Source organism: Macaca nemestrina, chromosome 1 (assembly GCF_043159975.1).
Source record: "Macaca nemestrina isolate mMacNem1 chromosome 1, mMacNem.hap1, whole genome shotgun sequence".
Taxonomy (NCBI): domain Eukaryota; kingdom Metazoa; phylum Chordata; class Mammalia; order Primates; family Cercopithecidae; genus Macaca; species Macaca nemestrina.
In genome coordinates, this window is record NC_092125.1 from 20,566,987 (window position 1) to 20,583,009 (window position 16,023).

Below are 16,023 nucleotides of genomic sequence, written 5' to 3' on the forward strand. Positions count from 1 at the left end.
TTAATCTTTCTTTCTTTCCTTCCTAGGGTTTAATTTGTTCTTTTCTAGTGCCTAAAGTGTAAATTTAGAGTGCTAATTTGAGGTCCTTTGGGTGTTTTTTGTTTTGTTTCCTTTTGAGAGGGAGTCTCGCTCTTGTTGGCCAGGCTGGAGTGCAATGGTGCGATCTCGGCTCACTGCAACCTCTGCCTCCCAGGTTTAAGCAATTCTCTTGCTTCAGCCTCCCAAGTCGCTGGGATTACAGGCGCCTGCCACCACAACCGGCTAATTTTGTATTTTCAGCAGAGACAGGGTTTCTCCCTGTTGTTCAGGCTAGTCTCGAACTCCTGACCTCAGGTGATTGGCTCACCTCAGCCTCCCAAAGTGCTGGGATTACAGGCATTAACCGCGACGCCTGGCTTTCTTTAGGTTTTTTTCATGTAAGCATTTCACACTATAAATTTCCCTGTTAGCACTGCTTTCACTGCATCCCAAAGTTTGGCTATGCTGTGTTTTCATTTTCATTCATTTCTGAGTACAGCTGAGCCTTGAACAACATGGGTTTGAACTGCAAGGGTGCACTTATACAGGAATTGTTTTCAATAAGTACAGTAGGTCCTCTGATTTCATTAATTCTGCATCTGTAACCAAAGGCAGATTGAAAATACAGTCTTCACAGAGCGCAAACCCTGAGGATACAGCGGCCTAACTTTTTTAATGCCCAGGTTTTACAGGGCCAACTGCAAGACTTGACTCTGTGTGGATTTTGGCCTACTTATGGGGTCCTGGAACCAATCCCCTGTGGATACTGACACCCAACTGTATTTTCTGATTTCTCTTGTGGTTTCTTCTTTAACCCATTGGTTGTTTAAGAAAATATCTGAATCTCTTCAAATACCTGAGACTGGATAATTTATTAAAAAGAGACATTTATTTCTCTCAGTTCTCAAGGCTGGGGTGTCCAAGGTCAAGTCATCAGCCCATTCAGTGTCTAAGGAGGGCCCAGTCTCTCCTTCCAAGATGACACAACGTTGCTTCATCTTTCAGAGGGGAAGAACATTGTGTCCCCACACGGAGGAGACGGAGGGAATGAACCCACTCAAGTCCTTTTCTAAGGGCTCTAATTTCATCCATAAGGACTTCTACCCTCATGAGATAATCGCCTCCTAAAGAATCCACCTTTTTACCCTTTTTTTTTTTTTGAGACAGGGTCTCATTGTATTGCCCCTATGGCAGTGCAGTAGCCTGTAGCCTGATCATGGCTCACTGCAGCCTTGACCTCCCAGGCTCAACCAGTCCTCCTGCTTCAGCCTCCTGAGTAGCTGGGACTACAGGCCTGCACCACCACGCCCACCGAATTTGGTGTTTATTCTAGAGACAAGTTTTGCCATTTTGCCCTGGCTGGTCTTGAACTCCTGGGCTCGAACAATCTGACTGCCTTTCCCTTCCAAAGTGCTGGGATGACAGCGTTAGCCACCACCCCAGGCCAGTGCCCACCTCTTAATACTATCATATTGGCAAATAAATTTCAGCATATAAATTTTGGGGGACATTCAGACCATAGCAGTGTGTTCTTTACTTTCCAAAAAGAAAACAGGTCAGTTTATCAGTTTTCCTTGTATTATTGATTTTTAACTCGATTTTGTTGTGGTCAGAGAAGACATTTGATAATACGCTGTTCGCCCTTCGCCAGCCTCGACGACTCTGGGTGAGGGGGCAAGAGGGGGCCTCGCAGGATTCCTGAGCGGCAGGGATCCCAAAGAATACCTGCGCGACAGCGCGGAGGACCCGACGGGGTCCCAGGATCGTGGGCTGTGGGCCCTGACGCCTCGGAGCACTCCCTGTTCCGAGCGGGCCCGACGTGGTGGAAGCTCGGGAGCTCGGCAGCCGGGAGAGGCAGCAGGCGAAGAGGCTCCGGGATCCCGATCCGAGCACGACGACCCCGGGCTGGCGGTGCGGGCTGGAAGCCGGCGGGCATGGCTGGGCCGGGCTCTTGGGGCAGCCAGGCGCCTCTGCCGGCGTCTACGGCCATACCACCCTGAACGCGCCCGATCTCGTCTGATCTCGGAAGCTAAGCAGGGTCGGGCCTGGTTAGTACTTGGATGGGAGACCGCCTGGGAATACCGGGTGCTGTAGGCTTTTTGGCTTGCTTTCTTCTCTTTCTTTCTTTTCTACCTTCCTTTCTTCCCTTCTCTCACTCACTCTTCTTTCTTTCTTTCCTTCTTTCTCTCTTTCTTTCCTTTCTTTCTTCCTTTCTTTCCTTTTTTCTCTCTCTCCCTCTATCTCGCTCTTTCTCTCTCTTGTGCTTTCCTTCTTACTTTCATTCTTTTCTGTTTCTTCCCTTGCTATCTTTCCTTTCTTTCTTTGTCTCTCTCTCTTTCTTTCTTTCGTTCTGCTGTCTTTCCTTCTTTCTTTCTTTCTACCTATCTTTCTTTCTATCCTTCCTCCTTTCTTTCCTTCTTTCTTTCTCTCTCCCTCTCTCTTGCTTGCTCTTTCTTTCTTTCCTTCTTTCATTCTTTTCTTTTTCTTCCCTTGCTATCTTCCTTTTCTTTCTTCTCGTTCTTTCTTCTTTCTTTCTTTCCTTCTTTCTTTCTTTCTCCTATCTCTCTGTCCCTTTCTTTCTCTCTCTTTCTTTATTTCATTCTTTCCTTGTTTCTTGCTTTTCTTTCTCACTTTCTTTTCTTCCTTTCTCTTTCTTTCTTTCTTTCTTTCTTTCTTTCTTTCTTTCTTCTCTTTTTGCTCCTTTCTTTCTTTCTTTCTTTCCTTCCTTCTTTCTTTCTTTCCTTCCTTCTTTCTTTCTTTCCTTCCTTCTTTCTTTCTTTCCTTCTTTCTTTCTGTCTTTCCTTTTTCTTCCAGACGGAGTCTCGCTGTCACCCAGCCTGGAGTGCAGTGGCAAGATCTCGGCTCACTGCAAGCTCCGCCTCCCGGGTTCACGCCATTCTCCTGCCTCAGCCTCCCAAGCAGCTGGGACTACAGGCGCCCGCCACCACGCCCGGCTCATGTTTTGTAGTTTTAGTGGAGACGGGGTTTCACCGTGTTAGCCAGGCTGGTCTGGATCTCCTGACCTCGTGATCCACCCGCCTCGGCCTCCCAAAGTGCTGGCATTACAGGCGTGATCCACCGCGCCCGGCCTGCTGTAGGCTTTTGTGGCTTCCCCTCTCCCTCCCTTGCCCCTACTATCGCCATGCTTCCCAACCTCCCCGGACTCTGCTCCCCCCTTGTCGCCCGCCTACACCCCCGCCGCAGCCGGGGACCTCCTCCTGGGGGTCCGCCACCAAAGCACCACCGGGCAGCAGCATCCCACCGCTTGCGCCTCGCCGCCGCCCGGCCAGGAGCCCGGCTCCAGCCCTGGAGGGCAGGAGGCCGGACCCCAAAGGCGCAGGCGCGGGTTCCCTGCCGTTCCCGGCGCCTTCCCGCTCCCGGAACGCACAGGCGATTCAATCCATTCACCGGGCGGGCGCCGCCGCAACCTTCCAAACCGGGGGAAGGGGCGGGCAGGGCCAGCGGGTGCCACAGACGCCAGCCGAGACCTCCGCTCCAGAACGCAGGGGCTGCTTTATCCGGGGGAAGGACATTGCTTCGCCAGCAACCAGGAAAACAGTCCCTGTGCACCCGGATTCCCATTGCCACCAACTTCGCGTAAACTCCAGTCCCGAGGACACGCCAGAGACCCAGGCCTCGGGCCCCGTGGGCACGCCCGGTGCCACGGCTCCCGCCAAAAGGGCGGGCGCACTCTGCAAATCAAGGGGCCCACCGCACCGCACCAAGAGCACAGGGAGGTGCCAACACAGGAAGGAGCCTACGAAACCCACCCCCAAAGCAAGCAATTAATCCAAGACAAAACCCGTCTCAGCGCTCCGTTGCTCCTCTCGCATGGACGGCCTGGCCACCCTGTTCTGGCCCAGCCCAAGCCCCCTCCACCCTATCCCGGCCTGCTCAAAAGGGCCCTGCCTACGGGAGCAGGGCGCTCCCTCTCCAAGGCTCTATCGCTCTCGCTCTCTAGCTCCCTGCCCCTCTCTCTTCTGGGTTTGCCCCTGCACCTCGCGCTATTTCTGTCGCCTTTCCTCTGTCTCTCCCTCTCTGTCTGTCTTTCTCGCTCTCTCTGTCCCTCTCTCTATCTCTGCCTCTCTGTCTCTTTCCCTCTCCACCTCCCCTGTCTCTCTCGATCGCTGTCTCTCTCCCTCCCTCGGTTTCAATCTCTCCATCTATCTCTTCCTTGCTCTCCTTCAAGCCGTTTGTGTGTGCACGTATGTGTGTGTGTGTGTGTGTGTGTGTGTGTGTGTGTGTGTCTGTGTCTGTGTCTGAGCGCGCGCGCGTGTGTGGGTTCCCGCGCGCGAGCGCCCGGGTGTGTCTGTGTGTGGGGCTGTGGATTTGCTGCTGGTGGTGGTGGGGTGTTTCTGGGTTTCTCTCAGCCCCTCTCGCCGGGGATCAGGCTGCCGGCTCTAGTGCCAGCCCGGGGCAAAGCAGGGCCATCCCCCAACACCCCAGCCCCCACGCCCTCTTGCCCACCGGCCGGGTCTTGGTCGGGACAAGCCACCGTGGTGGGGGCGTTGTGAGAAAAAGGCCAGGCGCGGCTGGGCCGGCTGTTCGCCCTTGGCCAGCCCTGACGCCTCTGGGGGTGTGGGCCAAGAGGGGGCCTCGCAGGAGCTCCCCAGCGGCCAGGGATCCAAAAGAATACCTCCACGACAGGGCGGAGGACCCGCCGGGGTCCCAGGATCGTGGGCCCTGGGCCCCGACGCCTCGGAGCACTCCCTGTTCCGAGCGGGCCCGACGTGGTGGAAGCTCGGGAGCTCGGCAGCCGGGAGAGGCAGCAGGCGAAGAGGCTCCGGGATCCCGATCCGAGCACGACGACCCCGGGCTGGCGGTGCGGGCTGGAAGCCGGCGGGCATGGCTGGGCCGGGCTCTTGGGGCAGCCAGGCGCCTCTGCCGGCGTCTACGGCCATACCACCCTGAACGCGCCCGATCTCGTCTGATCTCGGAAGCTAAGCAGGGTCGGGCCTGGTTAGTACTTGGATGGGAGACCGCCTGGGAATACCGGGTGCTGTAGGCTTTTTGGCTTGCTTTCTTCTCTTTCTTTCTTTTCTACCTTCCTTTCTTCCCTTCTCTCACTCACTCTTCTTTCTTTCTTTCCTTCTTTCTCTCTTTCTTTCCTTTCTTTCTTTCTTTCCTTCTTTCTTTCTCTCTCTCCCTCTTTCTATCTCGCTCTTTCTCTCTCTTGTGCTTTCCTTCTTACTTTCATTCTTTTCTGTTTCTCCCCTTGCTATCTTTCCTTTCTTTCTTTGTCTCTCTCTCTTTCTCTTTCTTTCTTCCTTCCTTCCTTTCTTCCTTCCTCTCTATCTCTCTATCACTCTTTCTTTCTTTCTTTCCTTCCTTCTTTCTTTCTCTTTGTTTTCTTTCTTTCTTTCCTTCTTTCTCTCTCTCTCTCTTTCTCACTCTTTCTCTCTTTCTTTCCTTCTTTTCTTTTTCTTCCTTTGCTATCTTTGTTTTCTTTCTTTCTCTTTTCTTTTCTTTCCTTCTTTCTTTCTTTCTCCTATCTCTCTGTCTCTTTCTTTCTCTTTCTCTTTCTTTATTTCGTTCTTTCCTTTTCTCTTGCTTTTCTTTCTTTCTCACTTTCTTCCTTTCTCTTTCTTTCTTTCTTTCATTCTTTCTTCGGTCTTTGCCTCTTTCTTCCTTTCTTTCTTTCCTTCTTACTTTCATTCTTTTCTTTTTCTTCCCTTACTATCTTTCCCTTCTTTCTTTCTCTCTCTTTCTTTCTCTCTCTTTCTTTCTCTCTCTCTCTTTCTCTCTCTTTCTTTCTTTCTTTCTTTTCTTTCTTTCTTTCTTTCTTTCTTTCTTTCTTTCTTTCTTTCTTTCTTTCTTTCTTTCTTTCTTTCTTTCTTTCTTTCTTTCTTTCTTTCTTTCTTTCCTACTTGGTTTCTTTCTTTCTTTCCTTTTTCTTCCAGACGGAGTCTCACTCTGTCACCCAACCTGGAGTGCAGTGGCAAGATCTGGGCCCACTGCAAGCTCCGCCTCCCGGGTTCACGCCATTCTCCTGCCTCAGCCTCCTGAGTAGCTGGGATTACAGGCATGCACCACCACACCTGGCTAATTTTGTATTTTTAGTAGAGACGGGGTTTCTCCATGTTGGTTAGCTTGGTCTTGGTCTGGAACTCCCAACTTCAGGCGATCCACCCACTTTCCCAAAGTGCTAGGATACCCAAAGTGCTAGGATTACAGGCGTGAGTCACCAGCGCCCGGTCAGACTAGGGGTATAGTTTTAGGCTTCTGCTTGGCTTTCCTTTTCTGTGATGAATTTCACCTCACAGTCTTAGGATATGGTGAGGAGTTTTAGGCATCGATCTTCATATGGGATATTATTCTACAGTTTTCTCTTGTAAAATCTTTGTCTTGCTTTGGTATCAGGGCAATTGTAGCCTCATAGAATGAGTTAGGGAATACTCCCTCCTCTTCAAGGTTTTGGCAGGATTAACAAGGATTACTATTCGTTCTCTAAATATTTGATAGAGAAGTCAAGTCCAAGGCTTTTTTTTTTTTTTTTTTTTTTTTGGCAGGAGATATTGGGTTACTGATTCAGTCTCCTTACTAGTTACTCGTCTATTCAGATTTTCACTTTCTTTGTGATTTAGTCTTGGTAGGGTTCATGTTCCTAGGAATTTGTCCATTTCATCCAAGTTATCCAATATGTTGGTGTACAATTGTTCTTAGCACTCTCTTACAATCCTATTCATTTATTTCTTTGAGACAGGATCTCATCTGTCACCCAGGCTAGAGTGCAGTGGTGTGATCTAGGCTCATTACAACCTCCACCTCCCAGGTTCAAGCGATCCTCCTACCTCAGCCTCCTCAGTAGCTGGGACAACAGGCTTTTGCCATCAAGATGGGCTGAATTTTCTTCTTTCTTTCTTTCTTTCTTTCTTTCTTTCTTTAATTTATTTTTTTTCTTTCCTTTTTATCTTTTTTTTTTTTTTTTTTTTGTAGAGACCGGGTTTGACCATGTCTCCCAGGCTGGTCTTGAACTCCTGAGCTAAAGTGATTCACCTGCCTGAACCTCCCGAGTAGCTGGGATTACAGGGGCCTACCACCACACCCGGCTATTTTTTTTTTGTATTTTTAGTAGAGATGGTTTCACCATGTTGGCCAGGTTAGTCTTGAACTCCTAACCTCAAGTGATCTGCATGCCTCGGCCTCCCAAAGTGCTGGGATTATAGGTGTGAGCCACTTCACCCTGCCAATCGTTTTCATTTTGACTGGATCCAATAGTAATGTCCCCACTTCCATTTCTGATTTTAGTAATTTGAGTATTCTCTCTTTTTTTCTTAGTCACTCCATAAAGTTTGTCAATTTTATCTTTTAAAAAACCAACTTTCAGTTTTGTTGATTTTCTCCATTTTTGTATTTTCTGTTTTATTTATTTCTGAATTAATCTTTCTTTCTTTCCTTCCTAGGGTTTAATTTGTTCTTTTCTAGTGCCTAAAGTGTAAATTTAGAGTGCTAATTTGAGGTCCTTTGGGTGTTTTTTGTTTTGTTTCCTTTTGAGAGGGAGTCTCGCTCTTGTTGGCCAGGCTGGAGTGCAATGGTGCGATCTCGGCTCACTGCAACCTCTGCCTCCCAGGTTTAAGCAATTCTCTTGCTTCAGCCTCCCAAGTCGCTGGGATTACAGGCGCCTGCCACCACAACCGGCTAATTTTGTATTTTCAGCAGAGACAGGGTTTCTCCCTGTTGTTCAGGCTAGTCTCGAACTCCTGACCTCAGGTGATTGGCTCACCTCAGCCTCCCAAAGTGCTGGGATTACAGGCATTAACCGCGACGCCTGGCTTTCTTTAGGTTTTTTTCATGTAAGCATTTCACACTATAAATTTCCCTGTTAGCACTGCTTTCACTGCATCCCAAAGTTTGGCTATGCTGTGTTTTCATTTTCATTCATTTCTGAGTACAGCTGAGCCTTGAACAACATGGGTTTGAACTGCAAGGGTGCACTTATACAGGAATTGTTTTCAATAAGTACAGTAGGTCCCCTGATTTCATTAATTCTGCATCTGTAACCAAAGGCAGATTGAAAATACAGTCTTCACAGAGCGCAAACCCTGAGGATACAGCGGCCTAACTTTTTTAATGCCCAGGTTTTACAGGGCCAACTGCAAGACTTGACTCTGTGTGGATTTTGGCCTACTTATGGGGTCCTGGAACCAATCCCCTGTGGATACTGACACCCAACTGTATTTTCTGATTTCTCTTGTGGTTTCTTCTTTAACCCATTGGTTGTTTAAGAAAATATCTGAATCTCTTCAAATACCTGAGACTGGATAATTTATTAAAAAGAGACATTTATTTCTCTCAGTTCTCAAGGCTGGGGTGTCCAAGGTCAAGTCATCAGCCCATTCAGTGTCTAAGGAGGGCCCAGTCTCTCCTTCCAAGATGACACAACGTTGCTTCATCTTTCAGAGGGGAAGAACATTGTGTCCCCACACGGAGGAGACGGAGGGAATGAACCCACTCAAGTCCTTTTCTAAGGGCTCTAATTTCATCCATAAGGACTTCTACCCTCATGAGATAATCGCCTCCTAAAGAATCCACCTTTTTACCCTTTTTTTTTTTTTGAGACAGGGTCTCATTGTATTGCCCCTACGGCAGTGCAGTAGCCTGTAGCCTGATCATGGCTCACTGCAGCCTTGACCTCCCAGGCTCAACCAGTCCTCCTGCTTCAGCCTCCTGAGTAGCTGGGACTACAGGCCTGCACCACCACGCCCACCGAATTTGGTGTTTATTCTAGAGACAAGTTTTGCCATTTTGCCCTGGCTGGTCTTGAACTCCTGGGCTCGAACAATCTGACTGCCTTTCCCTTCCAAAGTGCTGGGATGACAGCGTTAGCCACCACCCCAGGCCAGTGCCCACCTCTTAATACTATCATATTGGCAAATAAATTTCAGCATATAAATTTTGGGGGACATTCAGACCATAGCAGTGTGTTCTTTACTTTCCAAAAAGAAAACAGGTCAGTTTATCAGTTTTCCTTGTATTATTGATTTTTAACTCGATTTTGTTGTGGTCAGAGAAGACATTTGATAATACGCTGTTCGCCCTTCGCCAGCCTCGACGACTCTGGGTGAGGGGGCAAGAGGGGGCCTCGCAGGATTCCTGAGCGGCAGGGATCCCAAAGAATACCTGCGCGACAGCGCGGAGGACCCGACGGGGTCCCAGGATCGTGGGCTGTGGGCCCTGACGCCTCGGAGCACTCCCTGTTCCGAGCGGGCCCGACGTGGTGGAAGCTCGGGAGCTCGGCAGCCGGGAGAGGCAGCAGGCGAAGAGGCTCCGGGATCCCGATCCGAGCACGACGACCCCGGGCTGGCGGTGCGGGCTGGAAGCCGGCGGGCATGGCTGGGCCGGGCTCTTGGGGCAGCCAGGCGCCTCTGCCGGCGTCTACGGCCATACCACCCTGAACGCGCCCGATCTCGTCTGATCTCGGAAGCTAAGCAGGGTCGGGCCTGGTTAGTACTTGGATGGGAGACCGCCTGGGAATACCGGGTGCTGTAGGCTTTTTGGCTTGCTTTCTTCTCTTTCTTTCTTTTCTACCTTCCTTTCTTCCCTTCTCTCACTCACTCTTCTTTCTTTCTTTCCTTCTTTCTCTCTTTCTTTCCTTTCTTTCTTTCTTTCTTTCCTTTTTTCTCTCTCTCCCTCTATCTCGCTCTTTCTCTCTCTTGTGCTTTCCTTCTTACTTTCATTCTTTTCTGTTTCTTCCCTTGCTATCTTTCCTTTCTTTCTTTGTCTCTCTCTCTTTCTTTCTTTCGTTCTGCTGTCTTTCCTTCTTTCTTTCTTTCTACCTATCTTTCTTTCTATCCTTCCTCCTTTCTTTCCTTCTTTCTTTCTCTCTCCCTCTCTCTTGCTTGCTCTTTCTTTCCTTCTTTCATTCTTTTCTTTTTCTTCCCTTGCTATCTTCCTTTTCTTTCTTCTCGTTCTTTCTTCTTTCTTTCTTTCCTTCTTTCTTTCTTTCTCCTATCTCTCTGTCCCTTTCTTTCTCTCTCTTTCTTTATTTCATTCTTTCCTTGTTTCTTGCTTTTCTTTCTCACTTTCTTTTCTTCCTTTCTCTTTCTTTCTTTCTTTCTTTCTTTCTTTCTTTCTTTCTTTCTTTCTTCTCTTTTTGCTCCTTTCTTTCTTTCTTTCTTTCTTTCCTTCCTTCTTTCTTTCTTTCCTTCCTTCTTTCTTTCTTTCCTTCCTTCTTTCTTTCTTTCCTTCTTTCTTTCTGTCTTTCCTTTTTCTTCCAGACGGAGTCTCGCTGTCACCCAGCCTGGAGTGCAGTGGCAAGATCTCGGCTCACTGCAAGCTCCGCCTCCCGGGTTCACGCCATTCTCCTGCCTCAGCCTCCCAAGCAGCTGGGACTACAGGCGCCCGCCACCACGCCCGGCTCATGTTTTGTAGTTTTAGTGGAGACGGGGTTTCACCGTGTTAGCCAGGCTGGTCTGGATCTCCTGACCTCGTGATCCACCCGCCTCGGCCTCCCAAAGTGCTGGCATTACAGGCGTGATCCACCGCGCCCGGCCTGCTGTAGGCTTTTGTGGCTTCCCCTCTCCCTCCCTTGCCCCTACTATCGCCATGCTTCCCAACCTCCCCGGACTCTGCTCCCCCCTTGTCGCCCGCCTACACCCCCGCCGCAGCCGGGGACCTCCTCCTGGGGGTCCGCCACCAAAGCACCACCGGGCAGCAGCATCCCACCGCTTGCGCCTCGCCGCCGCCCGGCCAGGAGCCCGGCTCCAGCCCTGGAGGGCAGGAGGCCGGACCCCAAAGGCGCAGGCGCGGGTTCCCTGCCGTTCCCGGCGCCTTCCCGCTCCCGGAACGCACAGGCGATTCAATCCATTCACCGGGCGGGCGCCGCCGCAACCTTCCAAACCGGGGGAAGGGGCGGGCAGGGCCAGCGGGTGCCACAGACGCCAGCCGAGACCTCCGCTCCAGAACGCAGGGGCTGCTTTATCCGGGGGAAGGACATTGCTTCGCCAGCAACCAGGAAAACAGTCCCTGTGCACCCGGATTCCCATTGCCACCAACTTCGCGTAAACTCCAGTCCCGAGGACACGCCAGAGACCCAGGCCTCGGGCCCCGTGGGCACGCCCGGTGCCACGGCTCCCGCCAAAAGGGCGGGCGCACTCTGCAAATCAAGGGGCCCACCGCACCGCACCAAGAGCACAGGGAGGTGCCAACACAGGAAGGAGCCTACGAAACCCACCCCCAAAGCAAGCAATTAATCCAAGACAAAACCCGTCTCAGCGCTCCGTTGCTCCTCTCGCATGGACGGCCTGGCCACCCTGTTCTGGCCCAGCCCAAGCCCCCTCCACCCTATCCCGGCCTGCTCAAAAGGGCCCTGCCTACGGGAGCAGGGCGCTCCCTCTCCAAGGCTCTATCGCTCTCGCTCTCTAGCTCCCTGTCCCTCTCTCTTCTGGGTTTGCCCCTGCACCTCGCGCTATTTCTGTCGCCTTTCCTCTGTCTCTCCCTCTCTGTCTGTCTTTCTCGCTCTCTCTGTCCCTCTCTCTATCTCTGCCTCTCTGTCTCTTTCCCTCTCCACCTCCCCTGTCTCTCTCGATCGCTGTCTCTCTCCCTCCCTCGGTTTCAATCTCTCCATCTATCTCTTCCTTGCTCTCCTTCAAGCCGTTTGTGTGTGCACGTATGTGTGTGTGTGTGTGTGTGTGTGTGTGTGTGTGTGTGTCTGTGTCTGTGTCTGAGCGCGCGCGCGTGTGTGGGTTCCCGCGCGCGAGCGCCCGGGTGTGTCTGTGTGTGGGGCTGTGGATTTGCTGCTGGTGGTGGTGGGGTGTTTCTGGGTTTCTCTCAGCCCCTCTCGCCGGGGATCAGGCTGCCGGCTCTAGTGCCAGCCCGGGGCAAAGCAGGGCCATCCCCCAACACCCCAGCCCCCACGCCCTCTTGCCCACCGGCCGGGTCTTGGTCGGGACAAGCCACCGTGGTGGGGGCGTTGTGAGAAAAAGGCCAGGCGCGGCTGGGCCGGCTGTTCGCCCTTGGCCAGCCCTGACGCCTCTGGGGGTGTGGGCCAAGAGGGGGCCTCGCAGGAGCTCCCCAGCGGCCAGGGATCCAAAAGAATACCTCCACGACAGGGCGGAGGACCCGCCGGGGTCCCAGGATCGTGGGCCCTGGGCCCCGACGCCTCGGAGCACTCCCTGTTCCGAGCGGGCCCGACGTGGTGGAAGCTCGGGAGCTCGGCAGCCGGGAGAGGCAGCAGGCGAAGAGGCTCCGGGATCCCGATCCGAGCACGACGACCCCGGGCTGGCGGTGCGGGCTGGAAGCCGGCGGGCATGGCTGGGCCGGGCTCTTGGGGCAGCCAGGCGCCTCTGCCGGCGTCTACGGCCATACCACCCTGAACGCGCCCGATCTCGTCTGATCTCGGAAGCTAAGCAGGGTCGGGCCTGGTTAGTACTTGGATGGGAGACCGCCTGGGAATACCGGGTGCTGTAGGCTTTTTGGCTTGCTTTCTTCTCTTTCTTTCTTTTCTACCTTCCTTTCTTCCCTTCTCTCACTCACTCTTCTTTCTTTCTTTCCTTCTTTCTCTCTTTCTTTCCTTTCTTTCTTTCTTTCCTTCTTTCTTTCTCTCTCTCCCTCTTTCTATCTCGCTCTTTCTCTCTCTTGTGCTTTCCTTCTTACTTTCATTCTTTTCTGTTTCTCCCCTTGCTATCTTTCCTTTCTTTCTTTGTCTCTCTCTCTTTCTCTTTCTTTCTTCCTTCCTTCCTTTCTTCCTTCCTCTCTATCTCTCTATCACTCTTTCTTTCTTTCTTTCCTTCCTTCTTTCTTTCTCTTTGTTTTCTTTCTTTCTTTCCTTCTTTCTCTCTCTCTCTCTTTCTCACTCTTTCTCTCTTTCTTTCCTTCTTTTCTTTTTCTTCCTTTGCTATCTTTGTTTTCTTTCTTTCTCTTTTCTTTTCTTTCCTTCTTTCTTTCTTTCTCCTATCTCTCTGTCTCTTTCTTTCTCTTTCTCTTTCTTTATTTCGTTCTTTCCTTTTCTCTTGCTTTTCTTTCTTTCTCACTTTCTTCCTTTCTCTTTCTTTCTTTCTTTCATTCTTTCTTCGGTCTTTGCCTCTTTCTTCCTTTCTTTCTTTCCTTCTTACTTTCATTCTTTTCTTTTTCTTCCCTTACTATCTTTCCCTTCTTTCTTTCTCTCTCTTTCTTTCTCTCTCTTTCTTTCTCTCTCTCTCTTTCTCTCTCTTTCTTTCTTTCTTTCTTTTCTTTCTTTCTTTCTTTCTTTCTTTCTTTCTTTCTTTCTTTCTTTCTTTCTTTCTTTCTTTCTTTCTTTCTTTCTTTCTTTCTTTCCTACTTGGTTTCTTTCTTTCTTTCCTTTTTCTTCCAGACGGAGTCTCACTCTGTCACCCAACCTGGAGTGCAGTGGCAAGATCTGGGCCCACTGCAAGCTCCGCCTCCCGGGTTCACGCCATTCTCCTGCCTCAGCCTCCTGAGTAGCTGGGATTACAGGCATGCACCACCACACCTGGCTAATTTTGTATTTTTAGTAGAGACGGGGTTTCTCCATGTTGGTTAGCTTGGTCTTGGTCTGGAACTCCCAACTTCAGGCGATCCACCCACTTTCCCAAAGTGCTAGGATACCCAAAGTGCTAGGATTACAGGCGTGAGTCACCAGCGCCCGGTCAGACTAGGGGTATAGTTTTAGGCTTCTGCTTGGCTTTCCTTTTCTGTGATGAATTTCACCTCACAGTCTTAGGATATGGTGAGGAGTTTTAGGCATCGATCTTCATATGGGATATTATTCTACAGTTTTCTCTTGTAAAATCTTTGTCTTGCTTTGGTATCAGGGCAATTGTAGCCTCATAGAATGAGTTAGGGAATACTCCCTCCTCTTCAAGGTTTTGGCAGGATTAACAAGGATTACTATTCGTTCTCTAAATATTTGATAGAGAAGTCAAGTCCAAGGCTTTTTTTTTTTTTTTTTTTTTTTTTTGGCAGGAGATATTGGGTTACTGATTCAGTCTCCTTACTAGTTACTCGTCTATTCAGATTTTCACTTTCTTTGTGATTTAGTCTTGGTAGGGTTCATGTTCCTAGGAATTTGTCCATTTCATCCAAGTTATCCAATATGTTGGTGTACAATTGTTCTTAGCACTCTCTTACAATCCTATTCATTTATTTCTTTGAGACAGGATCTCATCTGTCACCCAGGCTAGAGTGCAGTGGTGTGATCTAGGCTCATTACAACCTCCACCTCCCAGGTTCAAGCGATCCTCCTACCTCAGCCTCCTCAGTAGCTGGGACAACAGGCTTTTGCCATCAAGATGGGCTGAATTTTCTTCTTTCTTTCTTTCTTTCTTTCTTTCTTTCTTTAATTTATTTTTTTTCTTTCCTTTTTATCTTTTTTTTTTTTTTTTTTGTAGAGACCGGGTTTGACCATGTCTCCCAGGCTGGTCTTGAACTCCTGAGCTAAAGTGATTCACCTGCCTGAACCTCCCGAGTAGCTGGGATTACAGGGGCCTACCACCACACCCGGCTATTTTTTTTTTGTATTTTTAGTAGAGATGGTTTCACCATGTTGGCCAGGTTAGTCTTGAACTCCTAACCTCAAGTGATCTGCATGCCTCGGCCTCCCAAAGTGCTGGGATTATAGGTGTGAGCCACTTCACCCTGCCAATCGTTTTCATTTTGACTGGATCCAATAGTAATGTCCCCACTTCCATTTCTGATTTTAGTAATTTGAGTATTCTCTCTTTTTTTCTTAGTCACTCCATAAAGTTTGTCAATTTTATCTTTTAAAAAACCAACTTTCAGTTTTGTTGATTTTCTCCATTTTTGTATTTTCTGTTTTATTTATTTCTGAATTAATCTTTCTTTCTTTCCTTCCTAGGGTTTAATTTGTTCTTTTCTAGTGCCTAAAGTGTAAATTTAGAGTGCTAATTTGAGGTCCTTTGGGTGTTTTTTGTTTTGTTTCCTTTTGAGAGGGAGTCTCGCTCTTGTTGGCCAGGCTGGAGTGCAATGGTGCGATCTCGGCTCACTGCAACCTCTGCCTCCCAGGTTTAAGCAATTCTCTTGCTTCAGCCTCCCAAGTCGCTGGGATTACAGGCGCCTGCCACCACAACCGGCTAATTTTGTATTTTCAGCAGAGACAGGGTTTCTCCCTGTTGTTCAGGCTAGTCTCGAACTCCTGACCTCAGGTGATTGGCTCACCTCAGCCTCCCAAAGTGCTGGGATTACAGGCATTAACCGCGACGCCTGGCTTTCTTTAGGTTTTTTTCATGTAAGCATTTCACACTATAAATTTCCCTGTTAGCACTGCTTTCACTGCATCCCAAAGTTTGGCTATGCTGTGTTTTCATTTTCATTCATTTCTGAGTACAGCTGAGCCTTGAACAACATGGGTTTGAACTGCAAGGGTGCACTTATACAGGAATTGTTTTCAATAAGTACAGTAGGTCCCCTGATTTCATTAATTCTGCATCTGTAACCAAAGGCAGATTGAAAATACAGTCTTCACAGAGCGCAAACCCTGAGGATACAGCGGCCTAACTTTTTTAATGCCCAGGTTTTACAGGGCCAACTGCAAGACTTGACTCTGTGTGGATTTTGGCCTACTTATGGGGTCCTGGAACCAATCCCCTGTGGATACTGACACCCAACTGTATTTTCTGATTTCTCTTGTGGTTTCTTCTTTAACCCATTGGTTGTTTAAGAAAATATCTGAATCTCTTCAAATACCTGAGACTGGATAATTTATTAAAAAGAGACATTTATTTCTCTCAGTTCTCAAGGCTGGGGTGTCCAAGGTCAAGTCATCAGCCCATTCAGTGTCTAAGGAGGGCCCAGTCTCTCCTTCCAAGATGACACAACGTTGCTTCATCTTTCAGAGGGGAAGAACATTGTGTCCCCACACGGAGGAGACGGAGGGAATGAACCCACTCAAGTCCTTTTCTAAGGGCTCTAATTTCATCCATAAGGACTTCTACCCTCATGAGATAATCGCCTCCTAAAGAATCCACCTTTTTACCCTTTTTTTTTTTTTGAGACAGGGTCTCATTGTATTGCCCCTATGGCAGTGCAGTAGCCTGTAGCCTGATCATG

The 16,023-nt window shown here is 49.4% G+C and overlaps 4 non-coding genes across 4 annotated transcripts; all 4 read left to right on the plus strand.

The window, feature by feature from the left end:
• The first annotated feature begins 1,996 nt into the window (after window positions 1–1,996).
• On the plus strand, window positions 1,997–2,115 carry LOC139360402 (5S ribosomal RNA). Its single transcript, XR_011617750.1, has one exon. It is a non-coding gene; the product is annotated as a 5S ribosomal RNA (ribosomal RNA).
• Window positions 2,116–4,907: 2,792 nt separating this feature from the next.
• LOC139360404 (5S ribosomal RNA) lies at window positions 4,908–5,026 on the plus strand. Its single transcript, XR_011617761.1, has one exon. It is a non-coding gene; the product is annotated as a 5S ribosomal RNA (ribosomal RNA).
• Window positions 5,027–9,391: 4,365 nt separating this feature from the next.
• LOC139360405 (5S ribosomal RNA) lies at window positions 9,392–9,510 on the plus strand. Its single transcript, XR_011617763.1, has one exon. It is a non-coding gene; the product is annotated as a 5S ribosomal RNA (ribosomal RNA).
• A 2,800-nt stretch (window positions 9,511–12,310) lies between these two features.
• On the plus strand, window positions 12,311–12,429 carry LOC139360407 (5S ribosomal RNA). Its single transcript, XR_011617765.1, has one exon. It is a non-coding gene; the product is annotated as a 5S ribosomal RNA (ribosomal RNA).
• Window positions 12,430–16,023: the final 3,594 nt, after the last annotated feature.